The sequence below is a fragment of the Berghia stephanieae genome, chromosome 12 (assembly GCF_034508935.2).
Source record: "Berghia stephanieae isolate SIO BIC M18660-M18661 chromosome 12, UCSD_Bste_1.3, whole genome shotgun sequence".
Lineage (NCBI taxonomy): Eukaryota > Metazoa > Mollusca > Gastropoda > Nudibranchia > Aeolidiidae > Berghia > Berghia stephanieae.
Genome location: NC_088371.1, coordinates 43,061,318 through 43,073,718, shown reverse-complemented (window position 1 = coordinate 43,073,718; position 12,401 = coordinate 43,061,318). Strand labels below are relative to the sequence as shown.

Here is a 12,401-nt window from a genome sequence, read left to right as displayed (position 1 = left end):
TGACCATTGGTCTCCTACTTTGAGGAATCCACTGGCCCAGGTGACCATTCGTCTCCTACTTTGAGGAATCCACTGGCCCAGGTGACCATTCGTCTCCTACTTTGAGGAATCCACTGGCCCAGATGACCATTCGTCTCCTACTTTGAGGAATCCACTGGCCCAGATGACCATTGGTCTCCTACTTTGAGGAATCCACTGGCCCAGATGACCATTCGTCTCCTACTTTGAGGAATCCACTGGCCCAGGTGACCATTGGTCTCCTACTTTGAGGAATCCACTGGCCCAGGTGACCATTGGTCTCCTACTTTGAGGAATCCACTGGCCCAGATGACCATTGGTCTCCTACTTTGAGGAATCCACTGGCCCAGGTGACCATTGGTCTACTTTGAGGAATCCACTGGCCCAGATGACTATTCGTCTCCTACTTTGAGGAATCCACTGGCCCAGATGACCATTGGTCTCCTACTTTGAGGAAACCACTGGCCCAGGTGACCATTGGTCTACTTTGAGGAATCCACTGGCCCAGATGACCATTGGTCTACTTTGAGGAATACACTGGCCCAGATGACTATTCGTCTCCTACTTTGAGGAATCCACTGGCCCAGATGACCATTGGTCTCCTACTTTGAGGAATCCACTGGCCCAGATGACCATTCGTCTCCTACTTTGAGGAATCCACTGGCCCAGATGACCATTCGTCTCCTACTTTGAGGAATCCACTGGCCCAGGTGACCATTGGTCTCCTACTTTGAGGAATCCACTGGCCCAGATGACCACTGGTCTCCTACTTTGAGGAATCCACTGGCCCAGATGACCATTGGTCTCCGAGGAATCCACTGGCCCAGATGACCATTGGTCTTCTACTTTGAGGAATCCACTGGCCCAGGTGACCATTGGTCTCCTACTTTGAGGAATCCACTGGCCCAGGTGACCATTCGTCTCCTACTTTGAGGAATCCACTGGCCCAGGTGACCATTCGTCTCCTACTTTGAGGAATCCACTGGCCCAGGTGACCATTGGTCTCCTACTTTGAGGAATCCACTGGCCCAGATGACCATTGAAATTGAAAAATGCTTTTCTTCTGGGGATATACGGGACACGTGGCGGGGGCTTAAAACTGCTGTTAACTATAATCCAAAGCCCACGATTATATCTGAAGATATCGAAATTGAAACTCTAAATAAATTTTATTCACGTTTTGACACAGCAAACAAATTTGATATTGAAAATGAAAAACATAAATTAGACAGGGCTTTGGAAGATGAAATGACTATTGAGGTCAGTGAAGAAGAAACGAGATTCGTATTTTCGAAACTAAACGAGAGGAAGGCTGCTGGGCCGGATGGATTGAAAGGAAAATTATTAAAAGAATGTGCCCATCAACTGTCCCCCATTTATACACATATTTTTAACTGGTCCCTCCAATGCGTTTCGATCCCTGAAATTTGGAAAACTTCAAAAATTATTCCTGTTCCAAAAAAAGAAAAACTTGAATCTATGAACGATCTCAGACCTGTTGCACTGACTTCAATAGTCATGAAATCTTTAGAAAAACTTGTTCTTGTTAAAATTAGGAACCAGTTTATGCCATTGAGTGATAGTCATCAATTTGCTTACAAACCAGGACGTGGCGTAGAGGATGCCATTTTGCTGTTTACAAACAACATATACAGGCATCTAGATCACGCTAAGAGCTATTGCAGATTGCTTTTCGCAGATTTTTCTTCAGCGTTCAATACAATGCAACCTCAGTTGGTTGTTCAAAAATTGACTAGTCTGAATCTAAACAAGTATATAATTGCTTGGGTGCTCGAATTTCTTACGGAGAGAGCACAATATGTTCAATTAGGACAAAACATATCTTCCTGTATAACTACAAATACTGGTGCTCCTCAAGGTTGTGTATTGTCCCCTGTATTATTCACAATATACACGAATGACTGTAGAAGTCAAAACCTGAGTGTACCTTTGATAAAGTTTGCAGATGACACCGCTCTTCAAGGCCTCATAACAAATGGCAACGAAGTGGCTTATAGGCAAGAAATTGATAGATTTGTGTCTTGGTGTGATGCCCACCACCTAGAGCTTAACATAAGCAAGACAAAGGAGCTAGTGATTGACTTTAGGAGAGTGAAGGAACCGATAGAACCGTTAAAATTAAAGGACCAATTCGTCCAGCGAGTTCCTCACTACAAATACCTTGGTGTAACAATTGATGACAGGCTCAAGTGGGATGAACACTTGAAAATAATTAGGCATAAGATGTGCAGACGTACATATTTTTTATCAAAACTCTCTCAGTTTAGAATAGATAAAACCCTCTGCACATTATTTTATAGAGCAGTAATCGAAAGTGTTTTGTCATTTTGTATAACAGCTTGGGGAGGCAATTGCTTAGCAGTGGAAAGGAACAAAATAAATTCAAATATTAAAAAATCTATTAAACGCTATATAAATGATGTTGACGATGTAGATCTTTTATACGAGAAATTTTGTATAAATAAAATAACTAAAATATTAAATGACCTGTATCATCCACTAAGACCATCAGTTATTATGTCAGAAAGAAGTGGTCGCCCTTTCTCTATTTCAACGAAAACAGAGAGACACCGAAAATCATTTCTGCCGTCCAGTATTAGGCTTTATAACAACAAGCAATAATCATTTTATACAATTATTTCGCATTTTTACTTTCAAAAAATGTAAATATTAAATTATTAATTTATTTGTTTTGCAATCTTTTCAATTTTTAATTTATAGTGACAGTTTTGACTATCTTACAGTGTTGAAATTATTCATATTATAAAGCGCAGCTCTGTTATGGAGCTACTCCTTTTTCATATATACATCCTATTTCCATTGTATTTTTATCTTATTATGTAAATTATAACACGTCTGTACAAAAAATTTCCTTTTTGGGATGCAATAAAGTATTATTATTATATTATTATTATTATTATTGGTCTCCTACTTTGAGGAATCCACTGGCCCAGATGACCATTCGTCTCCTACTTTGAGGAAACCACTGGCCCAGGTGACCATTGGTCTACTTTGAGGAATCCACTGGCCCAGATGACCATTGGTCTACTTTGAGGAATCCACTGGCCCAGATGACCATTCGTCTCCTACTTTGAGGAATCCACTGGCCCAGATGACCATTGGTCTCCTACTTTGAGGAATCCACTGGCCCAGATGACCATTGGTCTCCTACTTTGAGGAATCCACTGGCCAAGATGACCATTGGTCTCCTACTTTGAGGAATCCACTGGCCCAGGTGACTATTCGTCTACTACTTTGAGGAATCCACTGGCCCAGATGACCATTGGTCTCCTACTTTGAGGAATCCACTGGCCCAGGTGACCATTCGTCTCCTACTTTGAGGAATCCACTGGCCCAGGTGACCATTCGTCTCCTACTTTGAGGAATCCACTGGCCCAGGTGACCATTGGTCTCCTACTTTGAGGAATCCACTGGCCAAGGTGACCATTGGTCTCCTACTTTGAGGAGAGTTCCTCCAATCTTGTTTAGAGCCCACTATGTTAATGTTTATGTTGTCTCTGTTGTTGTTCTAGTATTTTCGTAATGTACGCGTTTTCATAAGGTTTATCTGTTGTTGACTGAAGAAGGGTTTTGAGCCCGAAACGTTCCATGTTTGGTATTTTGTTCTTTTCTGAAACCGTTATATTCATTATTGTTTTTCACGGTTTTATGGCGCTTGCTACACGTTTAGGTCATATCAGCGCCAGTCAAGGCCTCAAAGAAATGTAAGATAAAGATGTAGGACACAAGTTCAAATAGGGCACAAATGTAGATTCCAAGTGCATACTATCAATATCCTTAGTTTGTGTTCACCTGAAAGTAAAAGTCGCATCCAGATACCAGCACAGGACCCCACTAAGACGAATACACTCAAATGTTGACAGAATAGACTCAAAACAGAAAATATACCTAACGGCACATAACGGTAACAGAGAGGTGATTTGTTTGTTTGTTTGTTTTTAAGGGTTTTACGGCGCTTGCAATACATTTAGGTTATATCAGCGCCAGTAAAAAGGAAGAAAATGGGACAGTAAAAAGTTCTAGAATTACAATCAAAGCACCCAAGAGAAAGGAAGACAAAGGGGAACTGGGAACAAATAGGGATCAGATGCAGATTCCAAGAGCAAACCATCAATGTACTTAGTTTGAGATCACCTATAAGTCTCATCCGGACACAACCACAAAATCCAACAAAGAGGAATACACTCAAATGCTTGCATTATACATTAAAAATAAATATAACAGAGAGATGATTTACAAGGAAAAAAATATCTCCCAAAACAATAACTATGCATTCGACTGTTTCCCTCCCAGCCAGGACTCCGAACAGGGCAAAGTAATCTCCTTCCAAGACAAAAACGAAAGCATGTTGGAAAATAGATATAAGGGGATAGAAGACACAGTATGTACCTCCCTGCCCACTATGGGAGGTCAGGATCCCCACCCAGAGAGAGTGATTTAAAAGGGACAAAATCATCTCTCAAAACTAACACTACACATTTGACTGTTTCCCTCTCAGGCAAGGGCCAGGACGAAACCAAGCAATTCCATCCCACGACATGGATAGAACGACAGATAAAGGGAAATAGAGGATACAACAAGAGACCTCCTGGCCATCATGGCGAGCTCACTATCTGCTGTAGGGCAAGGAATTTTGGGGAAGAAAATGAGAACAAGTATAAGGGAATGAAGTGTAAAAACGAACGCATATGCTTAATATATTCTTTATTTATTCAATTTGTGATATAAACATACATTATACATAATTAAAAAATTTCAGTAATTATCTAAAATTAGACCAAGCTTGCAAAACTATACATAGTGTATCTGCTTTCTTTCCGTGAACATCTTTTGACTTTGACCCCGGTGAGTTTCCGTCCTGTGAAGTATGGTCACCAATAGTCTTATTTATATTAGAGCCACAATGGTCATCTCTCATCCATTAACTCAGAGCTATTGTTCCATGAAATGTGTGGTCACCACGGCCCTGACATTCATAGTGGTTTGACACTTGCCTTCGGATAATAAAATGTCCTGGGCTCAAGTCCTGCTCCGAGCAAAGCATAGTCGAGTCCTTGGAAAAGGCTCTTTACTCACATTCTCTCACCGTACTCAGGTATGAAATGAGTATGTAAAATTTGAACCCCCCCCCCCCCCCTTCAAAAACAAAACAAAAAACGCATCACGAGCAGCATTTAAAACAAATAAAAGTTCTGGGTTTTCAAGTGGCTGAGGGGGGGGGGGGGGGGGGGGGGGGGTAACCAGCGTCTGGTGTTCTTTTCTTTTGGGGCTAAATTTTGATCTTTTTTTTTTTCAAATATAAAAACATTTTCTGGTCACCATGAATAAGGTGACACGACTTGATCACATTGTCTGCTGCCATAGGGTGTTGAGTTGAGGAATGTGTATAGCCTTTTTTCAGCCTCAATGATTGTGAGCAAAAGACATGTTGGACCATTTGTAGTGTTACATTCTTTTCACTAGACAGCCAGCCCATCATCAGTGATAAAGAAAACTTCGATCAGAACAAATGTTTTGCGTTGGTCGAGATAATCATGTATGTGGAAGAAAACAGTAATAGTGATATAATTTTCCAAACCAAAGAGCTCATACATTTTTTACAAAGATGCATACTGTGTAGGTCAACTAATTATAGCCTATTAACATTTATGTTACCACAAGATTCACTGATCGACTTATTCAGCATCTGGTGCCCACTTTATTACAAGTAACATCAGGTAAAGCTGTTGTTTTGTCATGTGAACAAGGTCTTTCTTCTTGTTCTAAGCACATCAAAGGTTGATATACTTGACAAAGAGACATTGATTCTGACACTGGCAGCAAAATTGGTAAGAAAAAATATTTTTGAACATGTTTCAGAAACATCCAACAAAAAGTTACATTTTTTTTTTACAATCAAAATGTAGTTATTCCCTAATGTTGCCTCAGAGGTTGTTGTCAGTTTTCAAGAATCTATAATAATTAGCCAATTGGTGATAAGAAATGCTATTTATAAATAAGGATGGAATATCCAATGAAAGCTCACTGAGTGGTTTCATAGGAGTTATTTTATATAAGCACACTCAATCCCAAACTCTATCGACACATTTCATGATATCGGTATATATATATATATATGCATTGGATATTTTTTGTCCCCTGAAAGATGGATGATTTTTTTGTAGAAAGTATATATATCATCATCCATGGTGGCTTGTACTCTTGAGCACGTTGCCGGTCAGCTGTCTCCACGAATCACGATCCATGTCCATCCATCCATCCATCCATCATCCATCGTGGCTTGTGCTCTTGGACACGTTGACGGTCAGCTGTCTCCACGAATCACGATCCATGTCCATCCATCATCCATCGTGGCTTGTACTCTTGAACACGTTGCCGGTCAGCTGTCTCCACGAATCACGATCCATGTCCATCCATCCATGTCCATCGTGGCTTGTACTCTTGAACACGTTGCCGGTCAGCTGTCTCCACGAATCACGATCCATGTCCATCCATGTCCATCCATCATCATCCATCGTGGCTTGTGCTCTTGGACACGTTGACGGTCAGCTGTCTCCACGAATCACGATCCATGTCCATCCATCATCCATCGTGGCTTGTACTCTTGAACACGTTGCCAGTCAGCTGTCTCCACGAATCACGATCCATGTCCATCCATCCATCATCCATCGTGGCTTGTGCTCTTGGACACGTTGACGGTCAGCTGTCTCCACGAATCACGATCCTCTGCTGTGTGCCTTAAATCTGTGTTGTTTTTTAAATCATATTTGGCCATTCTTAGGTTATTTAGATATGATTTATATATATGTAATATAAAAATGGAGTCACTTACATTTATATATAGCCGAAACACGTGTTTCTGAATAAAATCATTCTACAGAAAAATGTATGCTGACTGAAGACGTGGATGAAGACAACAGAAACACGTGTTTCGGCTATATATAAATGTGAGTGACTCCATTTTTATTTTACATTAGCTCTAACCTACGTTATCGAGCACTCTCGTACCTACAAGTACCCATCAACACTCATAAATATATATATTATATTATTGTAATATTTACAACGATGTTGGAGTCAAGTCTACATCGATGTTTCAGGCCTTTCATCCATCGTCAGGACTGTGACAAGAGTTTTGTTTGTTGTGTGTTGTTGCTTGTTGAAGTGGTTCCGTAGGTTTGTAGTTGATTAGTAGGTGTTTTTGTTTATGTGGACAGCTATTGTACATCTCATTTTTCGTGTTGAGTTTGGCTTCATGAGGGTGTTTAATTATAGTATATTTCTCTTCCAGGCATAAGCTACATTGTTTTGATGATAGTGTGTATCCTGTTGCTTTATATATAATTTTCCATGAAATGCTGTGGTCTAGTTTGTTGTCTTTTAATTTCCAAATATGTTCGCTGAGTTTTGTGGATGTTTTTTTGTTAGTGTTTCTAAATGTTGAGGTGTGGAGGTTGTATCTTGTTTTGAGATTATTTTCCGTTAGTCCTACATATTTTTCTTGCTTGTTTGTTTTAGTTTCGGTGACTGTGGCTTGGTAAATTAAACTTGATTCTAAATATTGTTTGTTAATGGGCAATGCTCCTTATTTCTGCAGTTGCATTTTCAGGTGGGTGGGTTTTGCTCTTGTCTGTGGTTTTTAAATATTTTTGTTGTTGTGGCTTGAAATTATTTGTTATATGTTGCGCATACAAGAGTAGCTTATTTTTATGGTATTCCTGTTAATAATTTTATGTAGCTTGTGGTTTTTTGGAAAGTGTGTATCAATTAACTTCAGGAACTGTTGTCCAATGTTTGTGCTGACGTTTTTGTCGAAAGGTGGGTTGGACCAAGTAAAAGACAACAAACTAGACCACAGCATTTCATGGAAAATTATATCTAAAGCAACAGGATATACACTATCATCAAAACAATGTAGCTTATGCCTAGAAGAAAAATATACTATAATCAAACACCCTCATGAAGCCACACTCAACACAAAAAATTAGATGTACAACAGCTGTCCACATAGACAAAAACATCTACTAATCAACTACAAACCTACGGAACCACTTCAACAAGCAACAACACACAACAAACCAAACTCAAGTAACACACAGTCCTGACGATGGCTGTAAGGCCTGAAACATCAATGTAGACTGACTCCAACATCGTGGTAAATATTACAATAGGGAATGAGATTAGCAGAAGTGTAGCGTCCCTTGATTGGACGTCACCGGCGGAAAAGTTATTAGAGAGAGAACGTCATGTTGGTTGTGCACATGCGTCTCTCGTCCTCGCTTCCGGTGAAAGCGGCGAGACACTTCACCGAAAGCGAGGACGAGAGAGACGCATGCGCAAAACCAAATTGACGTTCTCTCTGTAAGGTGTCGTCCAATCAAGGGACGCTACACTTCTGCTAATCTCATTCCCTATAATAATTTGCTCCATTGTTATATGTCGAGCTCTATTTGTACCATATTTGTATCCAAAACGATTCAATATATATATATATACTTCCTACAAAAAAATCATCCATCTTTCAGAGGACATATCCAATGCCACAAAAGCTCACTATTGAACATATTGACTACATCCCCACCTCAACAACTTTATAGCGATTGTTTCATGGCACTGGGATATCTATCTTCCAAAACATTGGAGGTTGGAAGACACTGGACAAAGAATCAAAGGTAACATCAAAGTGGGGGCTGGGATATCTATCTTCCAAAACATTGGAGGTTGGAAGACACTGGACAAAGAATCAAAGGTAACATCAAAGTGGGGGCTCTCACCTGGTCTGCCTACCAGGCACTATGAAAAGATAGCAATGCCACTCGGCTACACACTTTCACATGAGGAAATCAGTTGGGGAGGGAGATGGAGGGGGGACTAAGTACATCTCTGCCATATAATATACTTTGAGTTCACATAACCTTATATATAACCTGTCAGCAAATGTCATGAATCAAAAGAGGTGTTTTGCCTGACTATAGCAGACTTCCCCATGAATAACTTTGAAAATGTGATCCACATTATAATGCATTCTGAGCTCAATTTGAAATTCCTTTTCCCAAAGATGCTAGTTGTTCCACCATCCATTTGGGGAATCAATTTGTGATCCACCATCTCAAAACAATATTACGTTGTGGTGATTTTGATGCAAAAATTGATTCTAAAGCAAAATATGAACACATGAAACTTTGGTAAAGTTTAACAAGAACTAAATTCTTACATTTCTGGGCAACTTTTTGCATCTGATCCACCCCGACATGATGCCATTTTGAGACGGGAGGTAAGGGAGGTAACAGATAGGAAAGTTTATGTTTTTAGTTCGACATGAGACGAGAGGTAACAGATAGGAAAGTTTATGTTTTTATTTCAACCTGAGATATTTCCACCAATAATGTCTTCTCTCAGTATTTTGAATGACTTGTTTCACCGACTGGGAAAACCGTTTTTATGGCCCAAATATAAACATGACTGACTACCACTACAACGACCTGATCTTCTTCAACTTGATCTATTCCAACTGGAATCCAGAGTAATATTCCTCTTGAGCAATTCGTCCCATGGAGCTAAAGATTATCCCTGTTTCTATCACACGAAACAATAGTGACGACATGCCATCCTTCACATTAGTCCATGGCAAAGTACTTTCTACTAAATCGAATATAGCCCCAACTACCCGGTCACTGCTCAGTGGACTAGGAGGACTCAGACGAAACGAGTACCCTACCAACTCAACTGTTGGGGTCCCTAACTGGAATCGGGAGTAGCTCATCACTACTATTTTGTAACTATTTCAAACAATTTTGTAATGCTATTTTGGACCTCGACTAGCACAGCACTGAATCAGATCTCCAAGTCTGGCCTGACTGGAATGACTTGTCTACGAATCAACACTGAATCAGATCTTCGAGTCTGGCCTGACTGGAATGACTTGTCTACGAATCAACACTGAATCAAATCTCCAAGTCTGGCCTGACTGGAATGACTTGTCTACGAATCAGCAACAATTCTGTGGAACAATAAATGAGAAGACAGCATTCATTATATTATTTAATTATAAAAATTTTTTAATCCCTTTATTTATCCCCATTATAAATCCCATCAAAGGAGCAAAGAGAAAGTAGACTATTAAGCAGCAACAATTCTGCGGAACAATAAATGAGTAAAAGGTATTTATTATATTATCAAATTATAAAAACAAAAAAATCCCTTTATTCATCCCCATTATATATCCCATCAAAGGGGTAAAGAGAAAGTAGAAGCAAAAGAAAGATAAAAAATGAGAGTGGCTTCAGAGTCAGAAATATTTATTGTCCAGCTTGACCCACCTCCTGAATTTATTTTATGGGGGCTGGTCAAACAAACAAACAAACAAAAACTTATCACATCACATATGCTGAATATAAAAGCAAATTTCCTTCCATGTGATGTGTGAGGAATAAATAAATAAAGTACCCATCACGCAGCACATTGAGCACAATAAAACCATGAAAATCCACTAACAATTTTATAAAATAGAGCCATTAATGAGTAAACTGTGAATATTTTTATTTCAAAATTGTCCAGCATCTAAAATATACTTGTGCAAGAATCTAAATCTGGAGGAGAAATAAACTCGATAAACGCAAAACTCTTTGAACTGTTTCTATTCATTCGCAATAAAAAATAATTACATGATAATTGGACATTTTGATAGACTTGTCTAATTCTGTAAAATTTGATACTTATTTATTGACCGATTTCTTTTTAAAGAACACAAGTCAAAATCTTACACTACAAAATCCAACAAATGGAGTACACAAATTTTGAGAGAAAAAAATAATAATTTGTAGTGAATTGCGAAGAAAGAAAAAAAAGGTTAAGATGACCTATGCACTTACATCATTGCGGTTTTGTAGAAATGTAAACAAAATAAAATTAGACCCCATTCAATTTGTCATGGTATTTCTATAATCACGGGTCATTTAACCGGCACCGAAAGAAAGAAAGCAATTGGCATGTGCAGGCAGAGCATGTTTGTTGGCAACTCAGGTTGCAAATCGTTTTGGCTGTTCAAAGTCAACAATAACGCGCCTTTTGATTAAGATGAACGAAAGGGACACTATTGATCCTGAAAAAGGTCCTAAACGTAAAACAACTCCACACACAAGATGAGCATATGATTAATACCATACGACAGAATCCGTTTCTAACAACTTCGGATCTTGTGGATTTTTTTTGCGTATGTACGATTTTGTAGTCTTCGTTTTGAGGATAAGTTTTATTTTCAAAGATATGATTGCTTTGTACTGATTTGATTGTAACAATTTTTATATCATTGAACTTCTCTTTTTTTTGTGATATGCAAAACAATTAAGTTCATAAATATGGTTGAAAGCTATTACTGATCAAACAGCATTGCGTTAATTGTGGCACCAAGTATTTATTATAGCATTTAGCAATGCCTATGAAAATGATTTTTTTTTCTATTTTTGTGGGGAAATACTACATTTAAATCAAACCCCTCTCTCCACTGAGAAAAAATCTTTTTGAATCGCAAATTGGGATGATGTCTGGTGATGATACGTGAAAAGTACTTATCATATTCCGATGAAATTTGAAACATAAAACGAGGAAATGTGCATATATAACCTTATTCACAGCAAAATCTCTGCTCTTGATAGTTTTAGAAACATTGCACTCAAAAGGACAAACAGTTTTCTAGTAATTGTACGAGTTTTGCTGCTTGACATAATCTAAAATGACCTCTTTACAAATTGTGTGCCAAATTTCAGACATGTTTATTGATAAAAAGCGTCATAATTAATTTTTTAAATAGCATATATGAAACGGCCACGTCCCATATTTAGTCACGAATCTGGACTCTTCGTGAGCAAAATTGAGGCCCAATGATTTGAGTCAAATCGTCATTGCTATAGCATTATTCATAGAGGAGCATGACAGCACTACTGCTTTCTCATACAATCGACACAAGAAGTCAAACCCCTTAAGGTTACCGAAAACATGAAACAATAATTACATCTTAATAACAATAACTTTAATAGACAAAATTTAATTTATATCATGTTAAAACTGAACGAAAATGTTATAAAACACTTTAAAATAACAAGAAATAATCACCTTTTAAGTAGATGTGTTCTTCTAATAACTTCCATTTTCAACAACTTTAACCTACTCTTTTAACCTTCTTGCCAGCTCTGAAAAATAATATATAATAAATAGAGACAATTTTTAAAAATCAACAACAGTATCTAATGGTTTATAGAATTTGTTCTCAAGACGACAATGTGTCATCATAGCAATCTGCTCATTTATACATTTGTCTCGGATTATACGTTTTACAGTTTTAT

General features: G+C 38.4%; 1 protein-coding gene across 1 annotated transcript in view; it reads right to left on the bottom strand.

The window, feature by feature from the left end:
• Positions 1–4,751: 4,751 nt before the first annotated feature.
• LOC144958018 (uncharacterized) overlaps positions 4,752–12,401 on the bottom strand; it is a 50,040-nt gene continuing 42,390 nt past the window's right edge. The window contains exons 9-10 of the mRNA XM_078889608.1: positions 12,172–12,248; positions 4,752–10,060 (exon numbers count right to left, since the gene is read on the bottom strand). The gene's annotated coding sequence lies outside the window, so the exon portion shown is untranslated. The remainder of the gene's footprint in view (positions 10,061–12,171; positions 12,249–12,401) is intronic.